Consider the following 21,583-nt stretch of genomic DNA (forward strand, 5'->3'; position numbering starts at 1 on the left):
ATTTCCTCTGTAGTGAATGAAGTACAGGGCAGGAATAAGTTCATACCCCCATATAAGACATATTTCAATATCAGCAGCAAATACACATGAACTCCATAATGTTCTATAATGGAGATAGACCTGTTTTTGGTGAATTGACTAGCATTAGAGGAGGCACTATGCATCCTGATATGCTGTTCATAAGTGTGTTTCTGAACCAGATTAAATGTTTAATTCCCAAGTGTTTCACACACTATTCTATAGAAAAAGTGAGCCAATGTTTCATATCATGGTCATTAGGTAACATCTGGTTCCCATTACAGGGGTTTGGTTTCTACCGAGAGCAATGCCTTTAATTTTTGCAAAGTATTTAAAAGTTATGATGAGGCAGGGAAAATCACATTATCAACTTATATTTATCGTTAGGGGAGTCACTTATAATGAAGGAAAGCTAGCGTTTCCCCACTAGCCGTTCAGCTGTAGTGAAAGAAGGCTGATGTCTCACTTTCCAGATTTCCATGACATGATGGTTTATGAAGCAGAGAAAACAGCAGCAAGAAAGAGCTAACCCTGCAGTACTTAGTACAGATATCCATGGCAAAGAGAGACTAGTGCACTGGAATATGGGCTTACCTAACAGTGGGGGAGGGCAGAAGAAGCGACTTACAGATTGTCATACTTATCTTCAAGAATGTTTCCCAGAAACAAAGGAGGAAAATCACAGGTTAGTACAACAGTAAGTATAAGAAGGAAGTCCACAGAGCAGTACAACAGTAAGTATAAGAAGGAAGTCCACAGAGCAGTACAACAGTAAGTATAAGAAGGAAGTCCACAGAGCAGTACAACAGTAAGTATAAGAAGGAGGTTCACAGAGCAGTACAACAGTAAGTATAAGAAGTAAGTCCACAGAGCAGTACAACAGTAAGTATAAGAAGGAAGTCCACAGAGCAGTACAACAGTAAGTATAAGAAGGAAGTCCACAGAGCAGTACAACAGTAAGTATAAGAAGGAGGTCCACAGAGCAGTACAACAGTAAGTATAAGAAGGAGGTCCACAGAGCAGTACAACAGTAAGTATAAGAAGGAGGTCCACAGAGCAGTACAACAGTAAGTATAAGAAGGAAGTCCACAGAGCAGTACAACAGTAAGTATAAGAAGGAAGTCCACAGAGCAGTACAACAGTAAGTATAAGAAGGAAGTCCACAGAGCAGTACAACAGTAAGTATAAGAAGTAAGTCCACAGAGCAGTACAACAGTAAGTATAAGAAGTAAGTCCACAGAGCAGTACATCAGTAAGTATAAGAAGGAGGTCCACAGAGCAGTACAACAGTACGTATAAGAAGGAGGTCCACAGATCAGTACAACAGTAAGTATAAGAAGGAGGTCCACAGAGCAGTACAACAGTAAGTATAAGAAGGAAGTCCACAGAGCAGTACAACAGTAAGTATAAGAAGTAAGTCCACAGAGCAGTACAACAGTAAGTATAAGAAGGAGGTCCAGAGAGCAGTACAACAGTAAGTATAAGAAGGAGGTCCACAGAGCAGTACAACAGTAAGTATAAGAAGGAAGTCCACAGAGCAGTACAACAGTAAGTATAAGAAGGAGGTCCACAGAGCAGTACAACAGTAAGTATAAGAAGGAGGTCCACAGAGCAGTACAACAGTAAGTATAAGAAGGAGGTCCACAGAGCAGTACAACAGTAAGTATAAGAAGGAAGTCCACAGAGCAGTACAACAGTAAGTATAAGAAGGAAGTCCACAGAGCAGTACAACAGTAAGTATAAGAAGGAAGTCCACAGAGCAGTACAACAGTAAGTATAAGAAGGAGGTCCACAGAGCAGTACAACAGTAAGTATAAGAAGGAGGTCCACAGAGCAGTACAACAGTAAGTATAAGAAGGAGTTCCACAGAGCAGTACAACAGTAAGTATAAGAAGGAGGTCCACAGAGCAGTACAACAGTAAGTATAAGAAGGAGGTCCACAGAGCAGTACAACAGTAAGTATAAGAAGGAAGTCCACAGAGCAGTACAACAGTAAGTATAAGAAGTAAGTCCACAGAGCAGTACAACAGTAAGTATAAGAAGGAAGTCCACAGAGCAGTACAACAGTAAGTATAAGAAGGAAGTCCACAGAGCAGTACAACAGTAAGTATAAGAAGGAGGTCCACACAGCAGTACAACAGTAAGTATAAGAAGTAGGTCCACAAAGCAGTACAACAGTAAGTATAAGAAGGAAGTCCACAGAGCAGTACAACAGTAAGTATAAGAAGGAAGTCCACATGCAGTACAACAGTAAGTATAAGAAGGAAGTCCACAGAGCAGTACAACAGTAAGTATAAGAAGGAAGTCCACAGAGCAGTACAACAGTAAGTATAAGAAGGAAGTCCACAGAGCAGTACAACAGTAAGTATAAGAAGGAAGTCCACAGAGCAGTACAACAGTAAGTATAAGAAGGAAGTCCACAGAGCAGTACAACAGTAGGTATAAGAAGGAAGTCCACAGAGCAGTACAACAGTAAGTATAAGAAGGAGGTCCACAGAGCAGTACAACAGTAAGTATAAGAAGGAAGTCCACAGAGCAGTACAACAGTAGGTATAAGAAGGAAGTCCACAGAGCAGTACAACAGTAAGTATAAGAAGGAAGTCCACAGAGCAGTACAACAGTAAGTATAAGAAGGAAGTCCACAGAGCAGTACAACAGTAAGTATAAGAAGGAGGTCCACAGAGCAGTACAACAGTAAGTATAAGAAGGAGGTCCACAGAGCAGTACAACAGTAAGTATAAGAAGGAGGTCCACAGAGCAGTACAACAGTAAGTATAAGAAGGAAGTCCACAGAGCAGTACAACAGTAAGTATAAGAAGGAAGTCCACAGAGCAGTACAACAGTAAGTATAAGAAGGAAGTCCACAGAGCAGTACAACAGTAAGTATAAGAAGTAAGTCCACAGAGCAGTACAACAGTAAGTATAAGAAGGAAGTCCACAGAGCAGTACAACAGTAAGTATAAGAAGGAAGTCCACAGAGCAGTACAACAGTAAGTATAAGAAGGAGGTCCACACAGCAGTACAACAGTAAGTATAAGAAGTAGGTCCACAAAGCAGTACAACAGTAAGTATAAGAAGGAAGTCCACAGAGCAGTACAACAGTAAGTATAAGAAGGAAGTCCACAGAGCAGTACAACAGTAAGTATGAAAAGGAAGTCCACAGAGCAGTACAACAGTAAGTATAAGAAGGAAGTCCACAGAGCAGTACAACAGTAAGTATAAGAAGGAAGTCCACAGAGCAGTACAACAGTAAGTATAAGAAGGAAGTCCACAGAGCAGTACAACAGTAAGTATAAGAAGGAAGTCCACAGAGCAGTACAACAGTAGGTATAAGAAGGAAGTCCACAGAGCAGTACAACAGTAAGTATAAGAAGGAGGTCCACAGAGCAGTACAACAGTAAGTATAAGAAGGAAGTCCACAGAGCAGTACAACAGTAGGTATAAGAAGGAAGTCCATAGAGCAGTACAACAGTAAGTATAAGAAGGAAGTCCACAGAGCAGTACAACAGTAAGTATAAGAAGGAAGTCCACAGAGCAGTACAACAGTAAGTATAAGAAGGAGGTCCACAGAGCAGTACAACAGTAAGTATAAGAAGGAAGTCCACAGAGCAGTACAACAGTAAGTATAAGAAGGAGGTCCACAGAGCAGTACAACAGTAAGTATAAGAAGGAGGTCCACAGAGCAGTACAACAGTAAGTATAAGAAGGAGGTCCACAGAGCAGTACAACAGTAAGTATAAGAAGGAGGTCCACAGAGCAGTACAACAGTAAGTATAAGAAGGAGGTCCACAGAGCAGTACAACAGTAAGTATAAGAAGGAAGTCCACAGAGCAGTACAACAGTAAGTATAAGAAGGAAGTCCACAGAGCAGTACAACAGTAAGTATAAGAAGGAAGTCCACAGAGCAGTACAACAGTAAGTATAAGAAGGAAGTCCACAGAGCAGTACAACAGTAAGTATAAGAAGGAAGTCCACAGAGCAGTACAACAGTAAGTATAAGAAGGAAGTCCACAGAGCAGTACAACAGTAAGTATAAGAAGTAAGTCCACAGAGCAGTACAACAGTAAGTATAAGAAGTAAGTCCACAGAGCAGTACAACAGTAAGTATAAGAAGTAAGTCCACAGAGCAGTACAACAGTAAGTATAAGAAGGAAGTCCACAGAGCAGTACAACAGTAAGTATAAGAAGGAAGTCCACAGAGCAGTACAACAGTAGGTATAAGAAGGAAGTCCACAGAGCAGTACAACAGTAAGTATAAGAAGGAAGTCCACAGAGCAGTACAACAGTAAGTATAAGAAGGAAGTCCACAGAGCAGTACAACAGTAAGTATAAGAAGGAAGTCCACAGAGCAGTACAACAGTAAGTATAAGAAGGAAGTCCACAGAGCAGTACAACAGTAAGTATAAGAAGTAAGTCCACAGAGCAGTACAACAGTAAGTATAAGAAGTAAGTCCACAGAGCAGTACAACAGTAAGTATAAGAAGTAAGTCCACAGAGCAGTACAACAGTAAGTATAAGAAGTAAGTCCACAGAGCAGTACAACAGTAAGTATAAGAAGTAAGTCCACAGAGCAGTACAACAGTAAGTATAAGAAGGAAGTCCACAGAGCAGTACAACAGTAAGTATAAGAAGGAAGTCCACAGAGCAGTACAACAGTAAGTATAAGAAGGAAGTCCACAGAGCAGTACAACAGTAAGCAGTAAGTATAAGAAGGAGGTCCACAGAGCAGTACAACAAAGTATAAGAAGGAAGTCCACAGAGCAGTACAACAGTAAGTATAAGAAGGAAGTCCACAGAGCAGTACAACAGTAAGTATAAGAAGGAAGTCCACAGAGCAGTACAACAGTAAGTATAAGAAGGAAGTCCACAGAGCAGTGCAACAGTAAGTATAAGAAGGAAGTCCACAGAGCAGTACAACAGTAAGTATAAGAAGGAGGTCCACAGAGCAGTACAACAGTAAGTATAAGAAGGAGGTCCACAGAGCAGTACAACAGTAAGTATAAGAAGGAGGTCCACAGAGCAGTACAACAGTAAGTATAAGAAGGAGGTCCACAGAGCAGTACAACAGTAAGTATAAGAAGGAGGTCCACAGAGCAGTACAACAGTAAGTATAAGAAGGAGGTCCACAGAGCAGTACAACAGTAAGTATAAGAAGGAAGTCCACAGAGCAGTACAACAGTAAGTATAAGAAGGAAGTCCACAGAGCAGTACAACAGTAAGTATAAGAAGGAAGTCCACAGAGCAGTACAACAGTAAGTATAAGAAGGAAGTCCACAGAGCAGTACAACAGTAAGTATAAGAAGGAAATCCACAGAGCAGTACAACAGTGCATTATAAGAAGTAAGTCCACAGAGCAGTACAACAGTAAGTATAAGAAGTAAGTCCACAGAGCAGTACAACAGTAAGTATAAGAAGTAAGTCCACAGAGCAGTACAACAGTAAGTATAAGAAGTAAGTCCACAGAGCAGTACAACAGTAAGTATAAGAAGGAGGTCCACAGAGCAGTACAACAGTAAGTATAAGAAGGAAGTCCACAGAGCAGTACAACAGTAAGTATAAAAAGGAGGTCCACAGAGCAGTACAACAGTAAGTATAAGAAGGAGGTCCACAGAGCAGTACAACAGTAAGTATAAGAAGGAGGTCCACAGAGCAGTACAACAGTAAGTATAAGAAGGAGGTCCACAGAGCAGTACAACAGTAAGTATAAGAAGGAGGTCCACAGAGCAGTACAACAGTAAGTATAAGAAGGAGGTCCACAGAGCAGTACAACAGTAAGTATAAGAAGGAAGTCCACAGAGCAGTACAACAGTAAGTATAAGAAGGAAGTCCACAGAGCAGTACAACAGTAAGTATAAGAAGGAAGTCCACAGAGCAGTACAACAGTAAGTATAAGAAGGAACTCCACAGAGCAGTACAACAGTAAGTATAAGAAGGAAGTCCACAGAGCAGTACAACAGTAAGTACAACAAGGAAGTCCACAGAGCAGCATATAAAATATGCCATCAGGAAGGGTATGTCAGAAAATAAATGGTGGGGAACTTAAAGTACTCTAAAGTCAGTGTAAGAGTTGACACATTAGGAGAATCAAGGGCAACAAAGCAGTAAGAAGTTAAGAGTCACAAACTAGTGGTATTTAGTGAACCTCCACAAACAACAAACCTAACAGACTATTTTATTAGATTTCTACTGCAAGTTACATCCTGTAAAATTATAAAAACATATTGCAGTGCACACATACCTCAACCCTTTGAAAGGAAATAGAAAACTGCTTCCTTGAAGCAATGACTCAATAAAGTTGGCAAACATGCTAGCTAGCTAACTAGTTGAGGATGTCTAAAGAGATGTCTTAATAAGCTGAGACAGGGTGGTAGATTCAACAGAGATCTGAATATAAAGGTAGATGCATGCAGGTAGCTGTGGCGGAACTAAGAGTAATGCTACTCAACGCCAGAAGTCTAAACCTCAAGATGCATGCACTCGAAACTCTCCTTAGCATGGAGAACATCGATATCTGTGCAGTAACAGAAACCTGGTTCAAGGCTCCCGAGAGCACCCCAGCACTACCAGGTTATACCTCATACCATGCTTTTCGGCCCCAAAACTTGGACCGAACCACAAAAGGAGGGGGAGTATCAATATTCGTCAAAGATACCCACACCTCCAAGTTGGTGGCACAGCACAAAGCATCGGAGACTATCCATGTGCAACTAACAGTGGGTAAAACTGCCTTCCAGTTTATAGCCCTCCCAAACCCAGGAACCCCACTCGGCCTTCCTGAGAACACTGGAAAATATGAAGGTCTCTCCAAACACCATTATATTGGGTGACTTCAACTACCCAAACATAGACTGGGAGCATTACTTTAGCTCCAACACCCTAGCCCAAAGGTTCCTAGAATTTATAAACTCAAATGCTATGGAACAACTTGTTACCACTCCCACAAGATGGGAAAACATACTGGACCTGATCATCACCAACATGGGGGCTCTATGCTCCAGACCAGAAGTGTATCCCTCACTGGTAAGATCAGACCATAAACTAATCTCACTGGATATTCACATCCCGACCCCACCCCCTGCCTAGAAAACCACAGTGAAAAACTTCTCTAAACCAAATTTCACACTCCTCAAAACCGAGGTGGAATCCTTCAAAGCCCCTGGGCCTGTGGAAAATACGGCCCAGACCACAGAATCCTTCATAAACGGATTCTATGAACACCTTCAGGAATGCATGGATCATGCAATCCCAAATAAAACCAAGACCCAATCCTCCAAAGGCAGACGTCCTGTCTGGTGGACCCCAGCCATAAACAAACTATACAATAGAAGGAGGAAGCTACTACATGATAGAGAAAAATCCCAAAAAGGGAAGGCATCTCTGATCAGTATTAGCAAAAAACTATGGGCACTCATAAAATCATCTAAGGCCAGCTTCCAGAGAAAAATTGCACAGGACACTAAGGATAATCACAAGGCTTTCTTTAGTTATGTTAGGAACCTGGGTGGGAATTCCCAGATATGCTCAGAATTAGTCCAAAATGACAAAAAATACACCGAACCCACAGACATTGCCAACATCCTAGCTGACAGGTTCAGCACAAACTTCTCAACCCCACCCACCCAAAGGGCAAATATCTATCCCAGCAGAGTGCTGCCCCCCTGACATCTCAGATGCTCAGGTAAAAGCCGCCCTCTCCAAAGCAAAAAACACAGCATCAATGGGACCAGATGATGTCCTGGGCTGCATCAATGGGACCAGATGATGTCCTGGGCTGTGTCCTACATGAACTCCAAGAAGAGCTAAACCCAAACATAAAACTACTGTTCAAGTCTCAGCCTTACTACAGGATATGTACCCAAAGAGTGAATTACAGCTACAGTGGTCCCTCTCCACAAAGGTGGTGCCTCAACAGATCCTGGAAACTATCGCCCCATAAGCCTGACTAGCTTGGTCTGCAAAGCTATGGAAAGGATCATCATGGACCTCATAAATAAAGATACTGGGGACCTACAGACACTGGATCCTACCCAGTTCAGCTTTGTTAAGGGCAGATCCTGCCTCTTAAACCTGGTTGATTTCTTTGAAACAGTCACCAAGGCCATTGACGAGGGGAAGGTGGTCCACACAGCCTACCTGGACCTCGTCAAAGCCTTCAACACAATACCCCACTCGGGCATTATAGATAAGCTCACCAGCTTAAATATAAACCCCTATGTCACTAGATGGGTTGCAAACTGGCTCAATGACAGAACCCACATGGTTAGAATTGCTGGAGCCATGTCAGACTCCAAACCAGTTACAAGTGGCGTCCCACAAGGCTCAGTCCTGGGACCTCTCTTGTTCGGTATATATTTCTCGGAGGTACAGGCCAACATGGAAGGGCTGTGGCTGACCAAGTTCACAGATGACTGCAAACTAGGTGCCATAATCGACTCTCCGGCCGACACAAGCATACTACAAAAGGGCCACATAGAAACAGACAACTGGTGCCAGAGCCATGGCCTCAAGCTAAATGCCAAAAAGTGTATAGTCATCCCCTTTGGCAAAAACAAAGTGCCCACAAATTACCACATAGGTGGTAATCCATTAAGTATGGAAGAAGTAATTAGGGACCTGGGAACCCAAGTTGATAGCAATCTCTCATTTGAAAACCACGTGGCCAAAGTGGTTAGAAAAACATTTTATATAGCCCACCTAATCATGAAGGGATTCACATCTAGATCAGGGGAGGTCATCGTGCCTCTTTACTCATCCCTCATCAGGCCCATAATTGAGTACAATGTCCCTTTTGGGATGTACCTTACCAGACACCTGCAGCAACTGGAAAGACCCCAAAAATACCTCACCAAGAGGATCAAAGGGCTCAAACAGATGCCATATGCTGCCCAGTTAAAGAAACTCCAGCTCTACTCAGTGGCATACCGACTGCTCAGAGGCGATCTGTGCCTGACGTATAAAGCCATGTCCAACTCGGAATTAATGGACATGCTGCACCTCAGAAAATCCAAATCCCATCGAGCTACGCGCTCGAGAGACTTGAACCTCAGCAATAAAGAAATAAATAGGACATGCTGGAGGGACAGATTCATAACCCAGAGGCTCCCTTCACTCTGGAATAAAATCCCAGTCCAGGTTAGGCAGAGTCCCTCACTGACTCTCTTCAAGAGGAATTTTGATGAGTGGATGGGAGATCATAGGTTTACCCCGGGTATCACTTCTGTGTCACTGTTAGAGAGAGGCACAGTATACTAACCTCGAAAAAGGGCATAGCAAAATTCATTTAAAATGGGTGGTGAAAGCCAAACACACTCTGGCTAGGCTTCTAAATGCCCTAGGGTAGATAGCCTAGAATGAACCTATGAACATATTAGACACAACTATAGAAATCACATAGATAGGCTGATTGAATGTATGGTTAAATGTATAGTTAGATGGCCAGACCGCTGCACATACAGGCAGGTTTAATAAATGCATAGGTAGATGGAGAGACAGCTGCACACACCACAAAGACTCTTTATTGATTTTCTTATGATTTAATTTTACTATATGGAATCAACAGTAAATCAAGTTTTTTAGTATACTGTCAATGTTTTTACCTCACAGACAGATGAATCCTTGTAATGAGCTGTGATATAAGTTAGCCAAAGTCTCCAAACACAAAAAAACAAACTAAAAGTTTTTAATGGTAGCAATGGGTGGCAAACATTATTAACGCAATTTACCACTCAGATAAAAAGAGTAAAAAACAAATTTAGTAAATAAATAAGGTGACCCAGAACTTTATTTTAGTTTGAGGATAGTAGACACAAGTTATAAGGTAAAGAGGAACATTAATTCCATTAGAAGGCAATTCCGGCCATACATACGGTGGGTACAGTAGGGTTATTCACAATGGAAAGGCTTAGTCCTGAAGGCAAAGTTAAAAAAACATACACTCTGGGCAGCAGGAAGCAAATCTCACCATAACCCACACATTTTGCCATGGATTGTTGTGAGTAAGTGATGGTATAGGCAGTATGGTCTGCATTTTATTTTATGTTTTTTTTTAAACACAAGTGAACTTAAAAAAAAAATAGAATATCACCTGCTCAAAATGAGTGACAGATGTTAGAGTTTCTGTTTTTTTTAAATTGTATAAACTATTTTGTGTTGAAACATAGCTTTTTTAACAAATTAGAAAGAAAGTGTAAGTTATTGATTTCAAATATGGTTATCCTAACTGAACAAAAGTTTATTATGTTATAGACTAAATGAAATAAAATGCTTAGATTATGCTTAATATTGTGCTTACCAGCACTCAGGTTAGATGACGGCTCTTTACAGAATAACTGCCCAGTAGAAGTAGATGTTAGCCAGCTGGAATGGATTTGGCTTAATGAACATTAAGCCAGGGTATATGACTTAGGGAAGCTTCTTGAACTGTGTTTGAATATACATATATAGGCAAAATATTTGAATATGTAATATCCTATGAATCTGGCAAGGACAACAGCTAAAACAAAATGCAGGGATTCATCATACATAGTGCTGCTGGTGATCTGAGCAAATTACCAAAGGATGTTATTATTAGCAATCTAAATGATTACTTTTGCTTAGTATCTAGAATACAGAAAGCAGTTATAGGCTTATTTTTCTCCCATCCCTGCTGAAATGACTTTAGATTGAGCTAAAACAGGTAAGTTAGGCTATGGAATCCACCAACGCCTAATTTATCCACAAATCACCCCGAATTTAGCCTCCAACCAATATCCACTAGTGTTATCAAAATTCTTCTAAAAAAAACTAAAACCTAACACCCTCGCTGCTGACCTCCTCCCTGCAGAGTACCTACAAATAGCTGCGGATGCCATTGCATATCCCATATCTATCCTTATCAACAGAACCTTATCCGAAAATGCTATTCCCTCCCTCTGGAAAATATCCCACATCATCCCACTCCATAAAGGTGGTAGCTCAATAGACATGTCCCACTATAGACCCATTGCCATTCTTTCCCCACTAGCCAAAATAATGGAGAAATGTGTACACAAGCAACTAATGCAATACCTTACACAGAATAACTTACTATCCAACTTCCAGCATGGCTTCAGGCCATACCACAGCACCAACTCAGCCCTCCTTTTCTTTACTAATGCCATAAACAATAACAAAAATGACAATAGGCTAACCTCCACCCTCTTCCTTGACCTATCAAAAGCCTTTGACATGGTCAACTATGAACTTTTCATTCTTTCTCTAAAATCCATTTCCCTCAACACTTACACTACCCAGTGGTTCCAGTCCTACCTAACTGGTAGACAACAGGTCGTACTATGGCAGGGCAAACTCTCTAGCAGTGGTGGCTGGTGACTTCAAATCAAAGGGGGGGGGCAGGAGACAGCTGAATGGGTGGGGCCAATGGGAAAGGGGTGTGGTCAACTAGAAAGGGGCAGGGCTATGCTCAAAACAACAGCAACTGGAACTTCACTTAAATATGGCTGCTCTGTGTGCTAAACCATCATTACAAATGTCCTATCAAGACAAAATGAAGTGTAGAAGAAAAAAATATTTCAGTGCATTCCAGTAAACAATAAAACAAAATGCATGCACCAATAATGACAAAACTGTCCAATTCAGAACATTTCCATCATAAAAGTCTACTCAAACTTCTACAATCCACCAGTATTAATAAATATGCACAATCTCTGAAGAAGTCAAAGTCATCTAAATAATTCTACAAAGAGATCTGTAACTAATGAAGAGGTTGCTGCTAGCAAACATCTCTATATTTCATTGTTTCATCTACAAATAAAGTACCTGTTGCCCTTGAGGAATAAATTGCCTATGTTAAATTAAAAAAAAGCTAAGCTAGTAATATTGCAATAGGGGATGGATGACAAACTGATAACAGGTTCATAATTATTAGGTATCTTCACCAAAAAGGACTGCAGCATCCACTCCCTTTACAACGCAGTACAGTATCAGCAATGCATCTACATACTGTGGGAGTAGAACCCACAACCTTCTGCATCAAAAGCAAGTATACTACCTGCTGTGCTATTAACAATGCAAGCAGACTCAGCATAAGCAGCACTAAACTTCTCTTCCCTGCAGCTCTCAGCTCCTTATAAAATGTACTAGACCCTCAGCTGTATTTCTCAACTTTGCCGCACAAGAGATCTGTAAAAAGCCAAAATGTATTGTGGGGGGGGGGGCAAAAGCCCAAAAACCAGGGACACATTTTAAACATTGCTTGTATAGTCTTGGAAAATTGCTAGAATAAAATACTGTGTTGCTACCATACATGTTACTGGCATGTCTTGAACCCACAGCTTCGTGCAAAACAGTCAAAGCAACATACCACTATGCCAAATCAGGTGTTTTCTTAAAGAGAGAAAGACTGAAACTTAAATGGCTACTATTTAGTGAAGTCAGTTCTCACCATAGCTAGCACAAAACACCTAAACAAAGCCAATAATGGGGGAATACAGCCCCCAAACATATTCAGTGAATTCAGTTCTCACCATAGCTCTCAACCTTAGCACAAAAAACCTGGACAAAGCCAATAATGGGGGTATACAGTCCCAAAAATAAAGATAAATTCCAAAAATAGGGACACATTTCAAATATTCTTCTTATAAACTTAGAAAACTGGTAGACTAAAAGGTTTTGTGTTACCATGTACCTTCTGAAGAATATGAAGTCTGAAATTTAAATGTCTGTCATTTATTTAACATTTGTTAACCAGGAAAGTCTGACTTGGAACAAAAGGCAATTTTCAGCAGAGGCTCATCTTTGTAACATGGGAGGACACCAGAGCAAACCCATATAAACACAGGGAGGACATGCAGACTCCACACAGAAGGCACCCCAAGCAAGAATCAAACCAGAGAACCTCTAGCTGTGAGGCAACAATGCTACCACTGCACCACTACACCATCAACAACTATTTACTGAATTATATCCATTCCAGAAACAGAAACCACATATTTTTATGAGGAATAGAAGAAAGCTATGAGGCAAAAGTCTACAGTGTTGTCACAGATGGTTGTGGGTAGGGAATTCAGGCTCTTGCTACCTGACCTCTAAGGTACAGGGCTCAAGCATGAGGTATTCTCTACCCACCACCAGATATGAACAGGGCCATTTCTCACACACACACACACACACACACACACACACACACACACACACACACACACACAAGCTGCCACACACACACACACACACACACACACACACACACACACACACACACACACACACACACACACACGCACACACACACACACACACACACACACACACACTGAAGCTTTCTCTCCTGCAACAAATAAATCCAAGCTTCTCTTTGCCCGCGAGTCTCTGTAGCTGCACTTGCCTGCAATAAATAAATCCACAGCTTGTTCGTAACAGCTTACACTTAGATAAAGCTTTCTCACCTGCAATAAATAAATCCACAGCTTGTCACTTAGCTGAATCTTTCTCCTCTCCTGTGTTTACACCAGAATGCACACTTCTGGTTTCTCTTCTTAGCTTACACTTAGATGAAGCTTTCTCACCTGCACACACACTGAAGCTTTCTCACCTGCAATAAATAAATCCACGCTTCTCTTTGCCCACAAGTCTCCGTAGCTGCACTTGCCTGCAATAAATAAATCCACAGCTTGTCCGTAACAGCTTACACTTAGATGAAGCTTTCTCACCTGCAATAAATAAATCCACAGCTTGTCACTTAGCTGAAGCTTTCTCCTCTCCTGTGTTTGTGTGAGAATGCTCACTTCCGGTTTCTCGGTTTGGAATGCTTGTTCCAAGACTGCTGACTCTGCAGTCTGATTCCCTTCCAGTCTATGTGGTTAGCACCACATAGACTTCTGGGGAATCAGCAGTCTGCTTCCTTCTTCCTGAATCCGAACTGGAAAGGCAGCAGTCCGGATTCACTTTGTATGGAAGATCAGGATTCCTAGGACTGTACCATTGTGGTTCACAGCTGGGAGGGGGGGCTGCAGTCCTGCAGTCTGATATCACAAGCTGCCGCTGCTATCCAGTCAGCTACCTCTCACACTTGGTGTCCCTCAAGGCTCCATACTAGGCCCACTACTCTTCTCTATTTTTATCAATAATCTTCACACTGCTATCCCTAAAGCTACCTGAATTCAATATGCAGATGATTCCAGTCTCATCTGTTCAACCACCTCCCCATCCGAACTACAAATCTTAACTCAAAATACATTTAACACTATTAAGAACTGGCTTGCTAACCAATGCCTACTACTGAACCCCAATAAAACTAAACTTCTACTCTTCACCCCCACTAGTAGATCTGTCACACTTTCATTCTCTGTCACGTCTAGCAATGGTACCACTATCTCCCCAGATCAACACACTAAACTTCTAGGGTTATCATAGACAATAATCTCAAATTTGACCTACAGGTCAACAAAACCATACAGACCATCAATAAAAAGCTTGGATCACTGTATAGAAAGAAGACACTCTTAACCCCACTGGCTAGGACTGAAATCGCCCGATCACACCTACTCTCTCCTCTTTTATATGCCTCACCTGTACCCTCAAACCTCAATAAAACCAAACTAAGTAAGCTGTCCCAAAGCTACAACCATATTGCTAAATTCGCCACTGGCTCCACCTATAGAACCCATCACTGCCAGAACCTGAAACAATTAGAATGGCTAAAACTGCCCAGCTTAATTCAATTCAATCAACTCTTAATAGCGCACAAAGTTCTGTACCACCCTAAAGATACCCCCTCTCTCATAAATATTATTAAGCCATATAGCAACCTGAGATCCCTATGGTCAGCCGACAAATTACTGGTCCAAACCCACAAAGCTAATAACTCAGCTGGTGAATCCCTGTTCACCAACTTTGTTGGCAAAACCTGGAATGCCTTGCCAAACTATATAACCCTACAATCCTTCAAAAGTCTCTTCAATAAAACCTCAAACAGTATCTCAAATTGAACTGGCTATGCCCATATACCAACCTGGATTAAGTTATAAAACAATAGCATAATCAGTAATTATCATAACATCTAACTACATCACCATGCTATGTATCCAATCTTACTTGTAATTGAGTCTGTCCATGAGAACTGTGAGTCCCTACCAGGGACTAACTGTGAGTTACAATCTTACTTGTAATTGTGTCTGTCCATGAGAACTGTGAGTCCCTACTAGGGAACATTACTAAACCAATGTACATAAGATATATTACCGCTTTGTTTTTACATATTCTAATTGTTTTCTAACTTCTTGTGTAACCTTTTGTATGTTTAACTTTGTGGACCTTTGCTCTCCAGCCCTCCGCTGAAAATGGACATGTATCCAGTCAGACTATCCTGGTAAATAAATGTAAAATAAATAAATAAATAAAATAAATTAAAATAATAGAAAAGGCCTGTATGAATTCCTGAGTTACACTGCTTTGAGGGCAGAAATATGGGATGAGCAGGAGTAATAAGTCAGTTTTCAGACTTGGTATCTCATCAGTCTAATATTATGGACCCTGAGCTGTGGGTGTACAATTGCAATAATCCTTCCTTCTACTTCAGTTTGACTGTTTTTCTTTGAAGCATCCATTACTATTTCCATGTGCATCCTCTACCAATGCATGCTGTGAAGCCAAGAATCACAGTAGGTAAGCTTGTCGCACTTGTAAGTCTGCTTTTTTTATTCATTTGTTTAAGATGCCTGCAAGTTTGGATTTTAGTCCTGGCATTTATCATGGAAAAGTTACTACGTATGGTACTTAAGGCTCCAAAACTATTGTAAGTCTTTATGTGGCCACTGAAAATGCAGGCAAGAGAAGCTTCTGACCCATCTCAACACTCAGAGAATGGTGGCAGCTGAAAGTGCACAGAAGAGGGATCAGCAGGAAGTGTTGCATACACAGCCTTTGGTTTTTGCCAAAGTACTTGCAAAAGGCTGGAGAATAGGATGGAAGACTATGGTTAAGTCCCTCCTTGAGAAGACCTCTGTGCCTACAATGCTACACTTTGACCTCAGCTAAACAGGGCTCAAAATTACACCCATGTTCTACTTTACCAGACACTGGTGAACCCAGGAGAGGGATACCCTTAGCATACACCTTGGGAAGTACATTCCAGAGAGTTAACACTGCCTTACCTTACACCAAATGGCCAGAACATGTCTATAACTAGCCTGCCACTGGACAGATGCATTTTCTTTGAATATGGGTTTCAATGCTGTTTTAGCGAATGTGAGTTTCAATGGCAGAGAAGTTTACAGTTAATGCTAAGTCTGTTTTCATTGTGAGATTGTATTGTTTTGTTTAGTAAATGTCTATCAGTGTTTGTCCTATAAAATTTGAAATAGAAGGTAACTAAATCCAAATATCTGTAATCATTGTAGAAGTAAAGAGGAAAATAGTATGGAAACTGACAGGTTTGAACAATGTTTATAGTATCTGGGGAGAAACAGCAACGTAACAGGACACTGGAATGGGTGGAGGAGATGCTGCAAGGGTGCTGCTATATGTGGGGGGCCCTGGTCCATTACCCTGCTTAGGACCCCATTTGACTATGAACCGGCTCTGGTAACATTTTTTTTAACTCTTTATTAATAAATCATATAAAGCAGAGGCAGATAGCAATAAGGAAAAATGATCAAGAATTGTCAATTGCAGAAGTGTGGCAAGGCTGGGGTGAATGAGGTAGCTGCCCTGGGTGCAAGGTGTTAGAGGGCATGACCCTGAAGTGCAATTTCTGCATTCTTCGTTCTGTACCAGACTTTCTGAATGAAAGTACAGAAAGAGAGCATCAGCAATTTGAGTGGGGCGAACTATAACAAACTGGTTGCTTACAAATGTTATAGTAAAAAAAAAAAAAAAAAAAACAACAAAACGTTTTGGTTTTCTTTTACTTTGCTCTTCCAATGAAAAGCTGGGGGGAGAGGAGCATCTGCTCCAGTCAATAGCTTGAGTCATCACTGTGCTGACGACAGAAGCAGAACAAAAAGAAAGAAAAGCATGGACATTGTACAGAATTAGGAACAGTTTAGAGCTATCTACCCCACCACACACACACATACGTACATTCATCCACACACAAAATCTCTGCAATAAACAAAATAATTAACACACAAAATGTTAGCAGTGACTGGCTTGCTATGTATTTATGTATGTTATAATTGACTTTGTAGATCAGAAGCATGTCATTTGCTGAATACCTCAAGTGAATGCTGAAAACCCATGCTTTAGGCAAGTGGTTTCAGTGCTTACCTGAAGAAGTAATAGTAGTGAAACCCAGGGGAAAAAAGAGTTCTTGTAGATCACCAGCATCCATACCTCAGTTCTAGAAGGAAGAAAGGTGAATACCACTCAGTCTACAATAGGGCATCACAGGAGATGCACACACAACACCCTTGGAGCAGTGGATAACCCGAAGGGTAATGGAGAGAACTGAAAGTGTGATCCACACACAGACACTCTTTAGAAATGCTTGAAAGTTGTGGGTATTGGACAGTGATGATAAGCATCCGTTAAATCTAGACTTAACTGAAATAACTCTAAGGGGATTTGAGAGGTAATTTCTGAAGAGACAGCATTTTGAACGTTGGAACTTTCACAAACTGGTTGAGAAAAGACAGATTTTAAACTGATATCCATGAAGCTGCTTTCTTTGGTACCAGTAATATCTTTGAATAAAAAAAAAAAAACTTTCTCTACAAAAGAGAGTAAGAGAGAGACAGGGACAGGTTTTATTACCCCTTGATCCAACAGATGCTAAACGACAAAGAGAGATACAGAAGTTTGATCTGAAGGATGAGGTGGAATCCCCAGAAAAGGGACTCCCACTGTCATCTGTACCCCTGATGGATAACTATAAGAACCCATATGAGATCTTCTGTTGCAAAAGAGGAAAATGGATGCACAGACTATAGTGGGAGGGAAGTTACAATTTGTAGATAGTCATTCAGACTTGTTTGACTGTGCTTGTTTCTGGAAGGCTCCCCCTTCTTTTTTAGAGCCTCTATTTCATTATGTTTTGAATGTAACAAAGAACAAAGACTATGGTGTAGGTAAACTGGTCCTCCAAATAATAAATCATACAATATCACAGTCAAAGGAGGCAGCGGAACACAGCAGTAAAATTCAAGAATTTAATCCCAGAACAAACAGTAGAACAAACAGTAAGTGCTTTCGCAGCAGCAGCTGCTTCATCAGACAAATAACGATCCAAACTGTAGTACTTTTAAACAGCAAAGCAGCCAATTAGCATGCAAAAACAATTAGGAATTAACAAGAGCCATTAAAGCCACACCAAAAAATGCAGCTCAAAGCTCATTGTATAAACACAAAAACATTTCATTCATAAAAACATATAAAGCATTTCATTCAACAGCCAAAAAATGTAGCTCAGAACTCATTATATAAACATGAAAACATTTCATACCTAAACACATATAGAACATTTCATTCATAAAAACATTATAAAATATTGAACATAATTAATATCTATCTGGCTAAGAGCCTATTCATTAAAACTGGTTTAATAGAAAATTGATCATTGAGGCCTTTCCCCATATTAGCTTTCATTCTAATAATCCAGTTCAATTCTTTACTTTCTACCTTAGTTCTATGTGGGCCCCCCTTATACCCACATTGACTGTTTCAACAACCATAAACTTAAAATCGTGCTGAGCACTTACATAGCTGGCCTTAGGCATAGGCCAACTAGGCGGCCGCCTAGGACATCGCTATAGCAGGGGCACTTTTTCAGTATTTATTTGGTGTAGGTACACCAGGATGGGGGCACCCGATGGTGTGGTAGGGGGCACCGTGGAGCTCTTTTGCCTAGTGCACCAGTTGACCTAAGACCGTTCCTGAGCACTTAGTAACATGATGTGCTTAGATAAAGCATTAGTCTCAGCTCTCCTGGAGATATCATATTGATGCTCCCTCATCCTGTCTCGTAGCCTGCGTGTTGTCATCCCAATGTAGAAACAGTAACAAACCGTGCAGTAGGCTAAATAAACTAGATCCACTGTGTTACAGTTAGCTCTGGAAAACATCTTTTTATGCATATCTGGATGTTCAAATGCAGCACTACCGTCAATCAAATGACAGTAGTTACATGTCCGACAAGGAAATGTACCAATATTAAGCTGTGTATCAGTATTGGAGTTAAACTTTGGATAACATAGCAATTTCTTAAGTGATCTCTTATTCTTATACATATAGCTCAGGGCTTCTCCTACTATTGACTCCACTCTCTCATTAGATCTAAGTATATCCCAGTGTTTAACATAGATGTCCATCAACAATCTAATGTTGCTGGCATAAGTAACTGGTACTCTCAGTTTACAGTTGGTCACTTTCTGTTTGCAAAATTGAGTGGGTGAAGAGATATATGGCTTACCTTCCTGAGTTCTAGATATATATGCTCGAGTTGTAAATGAGCTAATTTCTTTCTTATTATAACCCCTCTCAAGGAATCGCTGTTCCATATGTTTCAATTCACAAGACAAGGTGAAGTCACCTGCTGTCAGTCTGGATGTTCTTAACATCTGTTCTGTCACAACATTATTAAAAATGTGCCCAAGATGCATACTCTGTCTGTGGACAAACGTATTCCTATGGCAACATTCCTATAGATTTTAGAAGTAAAAGCGCCATCAAGTCCCCTGGTAATCCTAACATCAAGAAAATCCATACTTACAGTAGAGCTACTGGCCGTCAAACTAAGAAAGTCAGTACTACTGTTGGGTTGACCAATGTATTGAGACAGCTCATCACCATTACCCTCCCACAGGAGGAAAGGATCATCAACAAATCTCCTGTAAAAAACAACCTGTCCAGGCTGGAGCTGAGGTATGATATGCATTTCCTCCCATTTTGCCATAACGAGGTTGGCGTAGCTATTGGCACAAGAGGTGTACATAGCTACCTTTGTTTAAAAATACCTTCTTCAAACATAAAAATGTTATTGTCAAGAATAATTTCCATAAGTATACGCAGTAAATCTATGTTATGGATCTCATAAGTGCCATCTTGCTTTAGATAGTCTCCCAACATCTCTATCCCTGTGTTGTTGGGTATGCCCGTAAAAAGGGATTTCACATCTAATGCTATCATAATGCAACCAGCAACAGGTGGTTTAACTTGTATGTGAGCAAATAAGTCCCTAAAGAACTGTTCAGTATCCTTTAAAATATAACAGTTCTTAGCTAAGATTGGTTTCAAATGTTGTTCAACATAGATGGAAAGGGGTCCAGTGCACCATCCCCTTCCAGCTACTATTGGTCTCATTGGGGGTTTACTGGCATGCTTATGTATTTTAGGGAGGCCCTGTATAGTAGGCAAAGTTGGTTCTTGTATAATAAAATAATTAAAAAGATCAAGACTGATATGTCCAAGCTGCAGACATTCAAACAATTCATTATACACTCTACTAATAGACTGTTCAACCTGTTGCATTGTAAATGGAATATAAATTAATGGATCATTGAGCATGGTATACATTGCATCCTTGTAAAATGTATAATCCATAACTACAAGACATCCACCTTTGTCTGCTGGTCTAAAGCTCAAGGTAGAATCCTGACACAATTGTTCTAGAGCTAACCTCTCATTAACTGACATGTTAACAATTGTTCTAGAGCTAACCTCTCATTAACTGACATGTTACAACAAGTCTTTGTATTGCTGTTATTTTCATACAAGGCATAAATGTCCTTGATGCATGCTTTTACAAAAACTTCAATAGCATCAACTGTAGGCGGTATAAAGCAACTATTTTTCCTAAAAATATTAGCATTATTATTACTAGTGCCATGTGAATCATTAAAAAACATCTTTAAACTGACATTTCTAGTAAAAGTCTTGAGTTCTATAATGTTTTCAGTTAGAGTCATTTTCGTAGCTGGTATGAAACTCATACCTTTGTTTAGAAGGTTCATTTCAATGGCCATTAGTCTACGACTAGATAAATTCCAAACTAGCGTTGTTCCCACATCTTCTTCAATGTTAATGGAGTCCCTTCCTCGGCCGATACCTTCCTCTTGAATCGTGCTCTCCCCAAAGGTCGTTCGTAAAAATTAGACGTACGAATGGAAAGAGGGTTAGACAACAAGCCGTTTGGATTAAACGGCAGGATTGGAGCACAAGTAGTTGCCACTATATGGGAAGAATCTTTCCTTCGTGCTCCATTATCCGACACACTAGCTGAATTAGTGCTGATGTCATCCGCAGGCAAAGGGCATGTACATAAGCCTGAGGGTACCTCCCTCACGCTATGTTCAGTATGTGGTTTCTCAGCATTTAAGGTGGAACTAGAAGGAACAACAGGAGCCTCAGTGTTAAATACAGTTGGTTCCGGTCCTTGAACAGGATCATTGGAAGATGTTTTAGAGTGACTGGTGTTCACATTAATGTTTGTAGTAACAGATCTATCCTCCCTAGGCCCACATAGAACTAAGGTAGAAAGCAAAGAATTGAACTGGATTATTAGAATGAAAGCTAATATGGGGAAAGGCCTCAATGATAAATTTTCTATTAAACCAGTTTTAATGAATAGGCCCTTAGCCAGATAGATATTAATTAT

The 21,583-nt window shown here is 40.5% G+C and overlaps 1 protein-coding gene across 4 annotated transcripts in view; it reads right to left on the bottom strand.

Moving 5' to 3' along the window:
* The window catches only part of RELN (reelin), a 3,085,913-nt gene that overhangs the window by 1,480,327 nt on the left and 1,584,003 nt on the right, over positions 1–21,583 (bottom strand). The window lies entirely within an intron of this gene.

Source organism: Protopterus annectens, chromosome 11.part0, assembly GCF_019279795.1.
Source record: "Protopterus annectens isolate FY-2018-M chromosome 11.part0, PAN1.0, whole genome shotgun sequence".
In the NCBI taxonomy this organism is placed as follows: Eukaryota; Metazoa; Chordata; order Ceratodontiformes; family Protopteridae; genus Protopterus; species Protopterus annectens.